Source organism: Heptranchias perlo, chromosome 35 (assembly GCF_035084215.1).
Source record: "Heptranchias perlo isolate sHepPer1 chromosome 35, sHepPer1.hap1, whole genome shotgun sequence".
Lineage (NCBI taxonomy): Eukaryota > Metazoa > Chordata > Chondrichthyes > Hexanchiformes > Hexanchidae > Heptranchias > Heptranchias perlo.
In genome coordinates this window covers 4,651,792-4,662,236 of record NC_090359.1, presented here as the reverse complement: position 1 = coordinate 4,662,236, position 10,445 = coordinate 4,651,792, and positions in this window count along the sequence as shown.

Here is a 10,445-nt window from a genome sequence, read left to right as displayed (position 1 = left end):
CGGTTTGAATACGAGCTACAGTATAGTTTCGATTACCTCTTTTGTTCTCTACCACATACACTAATAGAATGCAGCAAGAAATCAATCTTTTGCACAGAAAATAAATATTTTTTGTTGCTGGCAAAAACCTAACCATTCCTTCAAATCCAGCACTCTCACATGCCTGTACTTGATGCTCCACAGTTCAAACTGGCCTGTTTTCCCCACTTTTTCTTCCTTCCACAGCCAATATGCCGCCTTTCCTTTCTTCCTTCCATTTCATGGAAACTTTCCTGCGGCATTGCCGACTCCAGCATTCACTTTCATGATCTCACGCCTTTAAGTTTGTTCTGCTGCGACCACTGTTTCTATTGGTGCAGATGTCCGATTCGCACCAATGTTCATTTGCGCCTTGAAACCAGTCGATACATTTCGATCTGCGTGACCGCTCGACAGACAAACACGATGAAAGCAGGGCTGGTCTCTGGAAAGACAACCGCCCGATTGTTCACGAATTTTACTTGTCGAATCTTGTGATCCAGGTGATGGTAACTGAAGAACTGGATTTTGTTTTGATGCTTTTTGGATTTTTTCTTTCAGCAGTTGAGTTGCGTGACCGACGGGCAGCGCTGCAGAGCTGCGAGTGGCGGTTGAGAGGTGCACATTTGGCAAGTTGGGGCGGCCCAGGAAGATCGGAAGTGTTCCGCCTTGATCTTAATAGTTCTGTTTAAACATGGGATTGAATCGAGTAGAGGATAAATGTAAAGAGCGCCTGTGGCGAAAAAGGAGCGATTGCAGGCAAAGAGCGAAAGGTGTTTCCAATTTTCGTGGCGCAGGAAGCTGTGTGCGGATTCTCGGACTGGTAACCAGTAGCCAGTGTTGTTCCGCAGGGGTCGGTGCTGGGTCCCCAACTCTATCCAATCTATATTAACGATTTGGAGGAGGGGACCGAGTATAACATATCAAAGTTTGCAGATGATATAAAGATGGGAGGGAAAGTAGAGAGTGAGGAGGACAAAAAAACCTGCAAGGCAATGTAGACAGACTGGGTGAGTGGGTGGAGATTTGGCAGATTCAATACAATTTTGAAAAATGTGAGGTTATGCACTTTTGCAGTAAATATCAGAAAGCAACTTATTATCTTAATGGCAATAAACTGGAAAGTACTGCAGCACAAAGGGATCTGGGGGTCCTCGTGCAACACTATCAAAAAGTAAGTATGCAGGTGCAGCAGGTGATCAAGAAGGCCAACGGAATGTTGGCTTTTATTGCTAGAGGGAAAGAATATAAAAACAGGGAGGCATTGCTGCAGCTATATAAGGTATTAGTGAGACCACACCTGGAATACTGCATACAGTTTTGGTGTCCATACTTAAGAAAAGACATACTTGCTCTCGAGGCAGTACAAAGAAGGTTCACTCGGTTAATCCCGGGGATGAGGGGGCGAACATATGAGGAGAGGTTGAGTTGATTGGGACTCTACTCATTGGAGTTCAGAAGAATGAGAGGCGATCATATTGAAACATATAAGATTGTGAAGGGGCTTGATCGGGTGGATGCGGTAAGGATGTTCCCAAGGATGGGTGAAACTAGAACTAGTGGGCATAATCTTAGAATAAGGGGCTGCTCTTTCAAAACTGAGATGAGGAGAAACTTCTTCACTCAGAGGGTGGTAGGTCGGTGGAATTTTCTGCCCCAGGAAGCTGTGGAAGCTACATCGTTAAATAAATTTAAAACAGAAATAGACAGTTTTCTAGAAGTAAAGGGAATTAGGGGTTAAGGGGAGCGGGCAGGAAATTGGACATGAATTTAAATTTGAGGTTAGGATCAGATCAGCCATGATCTTATTGAATGGCGGAACAGGCTCGAGGGGCCGATTGGCCTACTCCTGCTGCTTTTTCTTATGTTCTTATGTTCACCTCCTCCTTCCCCACCTATCACGGCCCCAAACATTTCTTCTCGGTGAAACAGTGATTTACTTTTACTTCTTTCAATTTACGATACTGTATTTGCTGCTCGCAATGCGGCCACCTCTACAGTGGGTCGACCAAACGCAGATTGGCTGACCGTTTTGCTGAACACTTCTGCTCGGTCCGCAAGCTTGACCCACACCTGCTGGTCGTTTGCCATTTTTATTCCCCGTCTCACTCCCACTCTGACATCTCTGTCCTCGGCCTCAGTCACTGCTCCAATGAAGCTCAACGGAAGATCGACAAACAGCACCTAATCTTTCGATTCGTCTCTTTACAACCTTCTGAAGTCAACACTGATTTCAATAATTTGAGCTCATAACCATTGCTCCCATTTTTTTCGCAGAGCAAGTGTTGTTTCTAATGGTGCCATTTACAGCTCCAAGAGACCCATCATTTGTTTCTTTAATTTTCCCAATACCACCCTTCTTGCACCATGACCCCTTTTATTTTTGAATCACCCCTGCCCTCCACCCTATCAGGGACCTTCCCTTATGTTCTTTCCTCCCCTCTCCCTCCACCCCCAGCCCTGTTCCTGGCTCTGTAGTTGCTTAAAAACTATGTAATCTTCAACTTTTTTCCATTTCTGACGAAGGGTCATCGACCTTAACGTTAACTCTGTTTCTCTCTCGACAGACGCTGCCTGACATGTGGAGTCTTTTCAGCATTTTCTATTTTTATTTCAGATTTCCAGCATCCGCAGTATTTTGCTTCTAATATCTCCTGATGTGGCTCGGTGTCAAATGTTGTTCAATAAAGTTCCAGTGAAGCGCCTTGGGACGTTTTGCTACACTAAATGCGCGATATAAATGCGCGTTGTATTTGTAGTTGTTGAAACTGATTAAAATTTCACTGTCACCCAGTGTCCATGTCAGTGTTTCTGTCAGTCTGCAGCAGAAAGTTATCGGTTGATCAATGGCGATTACAACAATTATTCATCTTTCACAGGGTTTCATTAGTTTTCTTTAATTAATGTCATCAGGTTCTTATCGCTGCAACCTCAAACTTTAGCTCGGTGAATTAATGGTTTAGTTTGTAACCGGTCGTGTTACCTGCGCAAACCAGCCGCACAGGAGTTCCAAATCCACCCTCCCATCACCATGCGACGATAAGACCATACGAGATTGGAGCAGGAGTTGGCCATTTGGCCCTTTGAGCCCCGCCATTTAATGAGATCATGGCGGATCTGATTTTTACCTCAACTCCACTGTTCCGCCTTTTCCCCATTTCCTTTGACTCCGTTGCCACTCGGCAATCACATTAACTGAACTTTACTCTGGCCCAGTGTCTCCGTGTTGAAATCGCGGCTTCCTCTGGCAGATGATTTTAACATCAGGGTTGCTGGTTTACGAGGGAAAAGTGATCCCGCTTCAATCTAGGGGCGTTGGACAACGTTGTCGATGCCGTGTAGTTGGTGCTGGTACCACTGTTTTTCTTGGTATGTGCTTGAAGATTGGCGTAAAACAAAATGTAAACTTTGTGCGAGGGCACGATCCAAGCAAGCCCTGCATTTCAAGAGACAGTGCTTTGGATTTCTGCAAGTTTGCCTGCTGTATGCAGATTGCAAAGAAATGTTCAGCAAACACCATTTTTTGGTGCAGTGAAGCGCAGCATTGCACACAAAGCAACTTTGTCTTCTGAAGATTTAGGAAAGCAAAAGACAGCCTGAGCAAATAGACTCATAGAAAGGTTACAGCACCGAAGTAGGCCGTTCGGCCCTTCGAGTCCTGCCAACTCTATGCAAAAGCAATCCAGCCAATCCCACTCCCTCGCCCTATTCCCGTCGCCCTCGGCATGTTTTCCTTTAAATTATTTCTGCAGTTCCCTCTTGAAAGCAACGATTGAATCTGCCTCCACCACGACCCCTGGCAATGCATTCCAGATCCTAAACACTCACTGTGTAAAAAATGGTTTTCCCTCAAGTCACCTTTGATTGTTTTGCCAGTCACCTTAAATCTATGTCCTCTGGTTCTTGACCTTTCCGCCAATCGGAACAGTTTGTCTCCACCTATTCTGTCAATAGCCCTCATGATTTTAAATACCTCTATCAAATCTCCTCTCAATCTTCTCTGTTCCAAGAAAAATAACCCCAGCTTGTCCAGTCTGTCCACGTAACTAAAGTCCCTCATCCCTGGAATCATTCTCGTTCATCTTTTCTGCACCCTCTCTTAGGCCTTCACATTTTTCCAAAAGTGCGGTGCCCAGGTCTGGACACAATACTCCAGTTGTGGTCGAACTGATGTTTTATAAAGGTTCATCATGAATTCCGTGCTTTAGTACACTATGTCTCTATTGATAAAGCCCAGGATTCCGTATGCTTTTTTGAACCGCTTTTTCAGCATGCCTCGCTTACATTCAACGATTTGTGCACATAGACCCCCAAACCTCTCTGTTCCTGCACGCATTTTCGAATTGAGCCCTCTAATTTATATTGCTTCTCCTCGTTCTTCCTACCGAGATGTATCACCTTGCATTTTTCTGCGTTAAATTTCTACGTCCTCTAGAAGTCTATCACTATCCACCTCAATGTTCACTATACTTCCAAGGTTTGTGTCATCTGCAAATTTCGAAATTGTTCCCTGTACACCCAAGTCCAAGTCATCAATAATTATCGAAAAGGGGCAATGGTGCGAGCACCGACCTGTGGGGAACATTACTGTAAACCTCCCTCCAATCCGAAAAAAACAACCGTTCATCACTCCTCTCTGGTTCCTGTTACTGAGGCAATTTTGTATCCATGTTGCTACTGCTCCTTTTATTCCATGGGTATCAATCTTGATGACAAGGCGATGAAAAGGCACTTTATCAAACGCCTTTTCAAAGTTTATATACATCACATCAATCGCATTGCCCTCATCAACCCTCTCCGTCAACTCATCAAAAACTCTATCAAGTAAATTCAATACGATTTGCCTTTAACAAAATGCGAAATTTATACAAGGAGCTCGAGCCTCATTGATTGAGGCTGCGAACTGCCCACAAAAAGGGATGGGATTCCAGGTGTCTGAAATTTGTTTCCGCAAAAGTGACAAACAAATAGGACAAAAGTTGAGGTTCCACCGAGATTTGAACTCGGATCGCTGGATTGAAAGTCCGAAATGCTCACCATTACAACATGGAACCCATTCATTAAAATAGGCGTGCCCTCCCTTCAAAGATACTGGGATCCTTTATCAGCATCGCCATGGCGCTGCATCATTGACTGCACGAGGCAACAGGCAAACCTCTGCCATCAGCAAAACTGCAAGCACTGGTCAATCGCAACCTGCCATTTTGGCTCCGCCCTTTCTCATCCATACTTTCAGGTTCCCCACTTTCCCCTCTGATAAGTGTCGATGATTAGCCAATCACACAGCTACTGTCAAATGCATCGGTTCCCTCGTTGCTGCTTCTGTTTCACACTGCTCAACGCAGCTCGTCTTGTTGGATAATCAGTGCATAAACAATGCAAGGCACTGATGCATGAAGTTCGGGGTGAAAAGAAAATAGCTCGATCCTCACTGATTGATGTGGAGATGCCGGTGATGGACTGGGGTGGACAAATGTGAGGAGTCTGACAACACCAAGCTTGTGAATCCAATAAAGCTGTTCGACTGGAATCTGGTTTTGTAAGACTCCTCACTGATTGAAGCTGTGAACTCCCCTCCAACATTGTGGGATTGGCTGGATTGCTTTTGCACAGAGCTGGCAGGACTCGATGGGCCTAACGGCTGACTTCCGTGCTGTCACCTTTCTATGAGTCTGTAAGCTCAGCCTGTCTTTTGCTTTCCTAAATCTTCAGAAGACAAAGTTGCATTATGTGCAACGCTGCGCTTCACTGCACCAAAAAACGGAGTTTGCTGATTTTTTCTTTGCAATCTGCATTCAGCAGGCAAAATGTGGAAATTCAAAGCACTGTCTCTTGAAATGCAGGCATTGCTTGGATCGTGTCCTCGCCCAAAGGTTACATTTTGATTTACGCCAATCTTCATGCATCAGTGCCTTGCAATATTTATTCACAGATTATCCGGCAAGACTGTAATAGGAGCTGCGCTGAGCAGATTGAAAGAGAAGCAGTGACGAGGGAAGCGACAGGTTTGACTCATAGCTGTGTGATTGGCTGAGCATCGATACGAAGCAGACGGAAAACGGTCGAAACTGATGGAAGAGATGAGAAAGGGCCGAGTCAAAGTGGCAGTTTGGAATTGTCAATTTCTTGCAGTTTTGCTGATGGGAGATAGTTGGCAACAATCTCGAGAAGTCAGTGATGGAGCGACATGGCAGTGCTCAGAAAAGAGCCAAATGTCTTTGCATGGAGGGTGCGGCTTTTATTAACAAATTGGTTCCATGTTGTAATGGTGAGCACTCTCGACACTGAATCTAGGGATCCGAGTTCGAATCTCGGTAAAACCTGTTTCGTTTTTGTTCCATTCGTTTGCAACTGCAGGGCGAAAAAATAAAATGCAGCTGGAATCCACTCCCTGCTGGTGGGAAGTTGCTGCCTCTATCAGTGAGGTTCCAGTTGCTTCAATCGGTTTCTTTTCATAAGCTCAACCGGACTTTTGCTTTCGCAAATCAGCAGAAGATAAAGTTGTATTTTGTTTAATGCTGAGTTTCACTGCACCAAAGAATGGTGTTTGCTGTACTTTTCTTTGTGATCTGAATTCAGTAGTCAAGCATGTCGAAATTGAAAGCATTGTTTCTTGAAAGGCAGGCATTGCTTGGATCATGTCCTCGGGCAATGTTTACATTTTCTTTGCAAGAAGTTGCAGTTTTCATGATGGGAGAGGTTTGTCGGTAGCCTCGAGTTGTCAGTGATGTGGCATGATGGCAGTGCTAAGAAAAGAGCCAAGTGTCTTTGACTGGTGTGTCCCAATTATAGAAGTGAGTTAATTTCCATCGTGCAATGGTAAGCATTCTGGACTTGGATTCCAGCGATCCAAATTCAACTGTCTATTAAACCTCGAAGTTTGTCCAATTCATTTCCAAATTGAGGGCAAACAAGGAAAAAGCACTTGGAATCCAATCGCTGTTGGTGGGGAGTTCGCAGCTTCAATCAGTGAGGATCGAGCTCTTTTCATTTCACCCCGAACTTCATGCATCAGTGCCTTGCAATGTTTATGCACTGATTAACCAACAAGTCGAGCTGCGCAGAGCAGTGTGAAACAGAAGCAGCAACGAGGGAACCGATGGATTTGACATTAGTTGTGTGATTGGAGAATCATCTATTCTTATCAGAGGGGAACGTGGGGAAGCTGAAAGTGTGGATGAGAAAGAGCGGAGCCAAAATGGCAGGTTAGGTTTGACCAGTGCTTGCAGTTTTGCTGATGGCAGAGATTTGCCATTAGCCTCGTGAAGTCAATGATGCAGCGCCATGGCGATGCTGATAAAGGAGCCCAATATCTTTGACTGGAGGGGGCCACTTGTTTTAATCAATGGGCTCCATGTTGTAATGTTGAGCACTCTGGACTTTAAATGTAGCGATTCGAATTCAAATCTAGGAGGAATTCGAACTTTTGTCCCTTTCGTTTGTAACTGTTGGGGAAACGAATAAAAGGCACCTGGAATCCCATCCCTGTTCGTGGGCAGTTCCCAGCCTCAATCAATGAGGCTCGAGCTCCTTGTATAAATTTGGCCTTTTGTTAAAGGCAAACCGTTTTGAAATAACTTGATTGAATTTTTGATGAGATAACGGAGAAGGATGCTGAGGGCAATGCGATTGATGTGGTGCATATAAACTTTCAAAAGGCGTTTGATAAAGTGCCTTATGATATTCTTGTCATCAAGGTTGATACCCATAGAATAAAAGGAGCAGTAGCAACATGAATACAAAATTGCCTCAGTAACAGGAACCAGAGAGGAGTGATGAACGGTTGTTTTTCGGATTGGAGGGAGGTGTGCAGTAATGTTCCCCACAGGTCGGTGCTCCCACCGCTGCCAGCAATTAAAGTTCTTGCTATGTTTTCCTCAGCACCAAACATCCTTCTTTTCCAAGCAGTCCCGGGCGCGACATTGCTGTTGTTCGGGCATGACTGCCCCACCTGTTGCGCGTCGCCTTGATCGTATCCTGGTCCATACTCTGCGTTGTGGTCGCAGCAAGTTTGGTTTGAATACGAGCTACAGTATAGTTTCGTTTACCTCTTTTGTTCTCTGCCACATACACTAATAGAATACAGCAAGAAATCAATCTTTTGCACAAGAAAGAAATATTTTTTGTTGCTGGCAAAAACCTGTCTATTACTTCAAATCCAGCACTCTCACATGCCTGTACTTGATGCTCCACAGTTCAAACTCGCCTGTTTTCCCCACTTTTGTTTCCTTCCACAGTCAATCGGCCGCCTTTCCTTTCTTCCTTCCATTTCATGGAAACTTTCCTGCGGCATTGCCGAATCTAACATTCACTTTCATGATCTCACGCCTTCAAGTTTGCTCTGCGACGACCGCTGTTTCTATTGGGCAGATGTCCGATTCGCACCAATGTTCATTTGCGCCTTGAAACCAGTCGATACATTTCGATCTGCGTGACCGCTCGACAGACAAACACGATGAAAGCAGGGCTGGCCTCTGTAAAGACAGCCGCCCGATTGTTCACGAATTTTACTTGTCGAATCTTGTGATCCAGGTGATGGTAACTGAAGAACTGGATTTTGTTTTGATGCTTTTTGGATTTTTTCTTTCAGCAGTTGAGTTGCGTCACCGACGGGCAGCGCAACAGAGCTGCGAGTGGCGTTTGAGAGGTGCACATTTGGCAAGTTGGGGCGGCCCAGGAAGATCGGAAGTGTTCCGCCTTGATCTTAATAGTTCCGTTTAAACATGGGATTGAATCGAGTTGAGGATAAATGTAAAGAGCGCCTGTGGCGAAAAAGGAGCGATTACAGGCCAAGAGCGAAAGGTCAAAATGCAAGAAAACCACATTTCAATCACCAGATATCAGATTCTGAACGGAACCGTTTGGCAGGTGGTAGCGTGGCCGAGCGGTGTCATAACACTGGATTTGGTTTCCAGTTTCTGTGGGAGCGTAGGTTCGAATCCCACCCCTACCAGCATTTCAAGAAATTGCTATTTTTTCCTCATGACCAAACATCCTTCTTTTCCAAGCAGCACCTTGCGCGACGTTGCTGTTGTTCGGGCATGACTGCCCCACCTGATGCGCGTTGCCTTGATCGTGTTCTGGTCCATGCTCTGCGTTGAGTTCGCAGTCAGTTCGGTTTGAATACGAGCTATAGTATAGTTTCGTTTCCCTCTTATGTTCTCTGCCACATACACTGATAGAATGCAGCAAGAAATCAATATTTTTCACAAGAAAAAATATTATTTGTTGCTGGCGAAAACCTATCCATTCCTTCAAATCCAACACTCTCACATGCCTGTAATTGATGCTCCACAGTTCAAACTCCCCTGTTGTCCCCACTTTTTCTTCCTTCCACAGTCAATAGGCCTCCTTTTCTTTCTTCCTTCCATTTCATGGAAACTTTCCAACACATTACCGACTCTAACATTCACTTTCATGATCTCACGCCTTCAAGTTTGCTCTGCGACGACCGCTGTTTCTATTGGGCAGATGTCCGATTCGCACCAATGTTCATTTGCGCCAAGAAACCGGTCGATACATTTCGATCTGCGTGACCGCTCGACAGACAAACACGACGAAAGCAGGGCTGGCCTCGGGAAAGACAGCCGCCCGATTCTTTACGAATTTTACTTGTCGAATCTTGTGATCCAGGTGATGGTAACTGAAGAACTGGTTTTTGTTTTGATGCTTTTTGGCTTTTTTCTTTCAGCAGTTGAGTTGCGTGACCGACGGGCAGCGCTACAGAGCTGCGAGTGGCGGTTGAGAGGTGCACATTTGGCAAGTTGGGGCGGCGCAGTCAGATCGGAAGTGTTCCTCCTTGATCTTAATAGTTCTGTTGAAACATGCGATTCACACCCCTCCTGATTCTTCTTCCCCTTCCATTTCCTCTGACCCCATCCCTCCCTCCAATCTCTTTGTCGTATTTTCATTCTTCCCTCTGATCTTCCCCTCTCTGAAACCGAACGTCAGTCCTCAGTAAAAGCCTCAGCGTCATCCTCATACGCCCCCACCTCAATGAGTTTCGAGCAAGATATTATGCTGAGCTCTTCTTCGGTGGCCTTCACATCCGCGCCCATTTCTTTGGCCAGGAGTCTTCCCTCCGCACAGCGGACCCTTGCTCCCATCTCCAGAATTCTCGGTGCACCTGGTCCCCTCCCTCTATCCTCTTACCCTCTCTTGATCTTATCATTGGGAACTGCAGGTAATACATCGGCAGTCTAAATTTCTCTGGTTCCCTCACTAAATCTGATCGACTTCCCTCTGAACTTGCCACACTCCGTTCTCTCAGTTCCAACCCTGACATTGGCATTCAACCTGCTGACAAGGGTGGCGCTATTTTCGTTATGAGGCGAACAGACCTCGACCTTGCGGAGGCTGAACGCCAACTCTCTCATACCTCCTCGGACCTTCCCCTGGACCGTGACCCCACCACCGAACATCAAGCC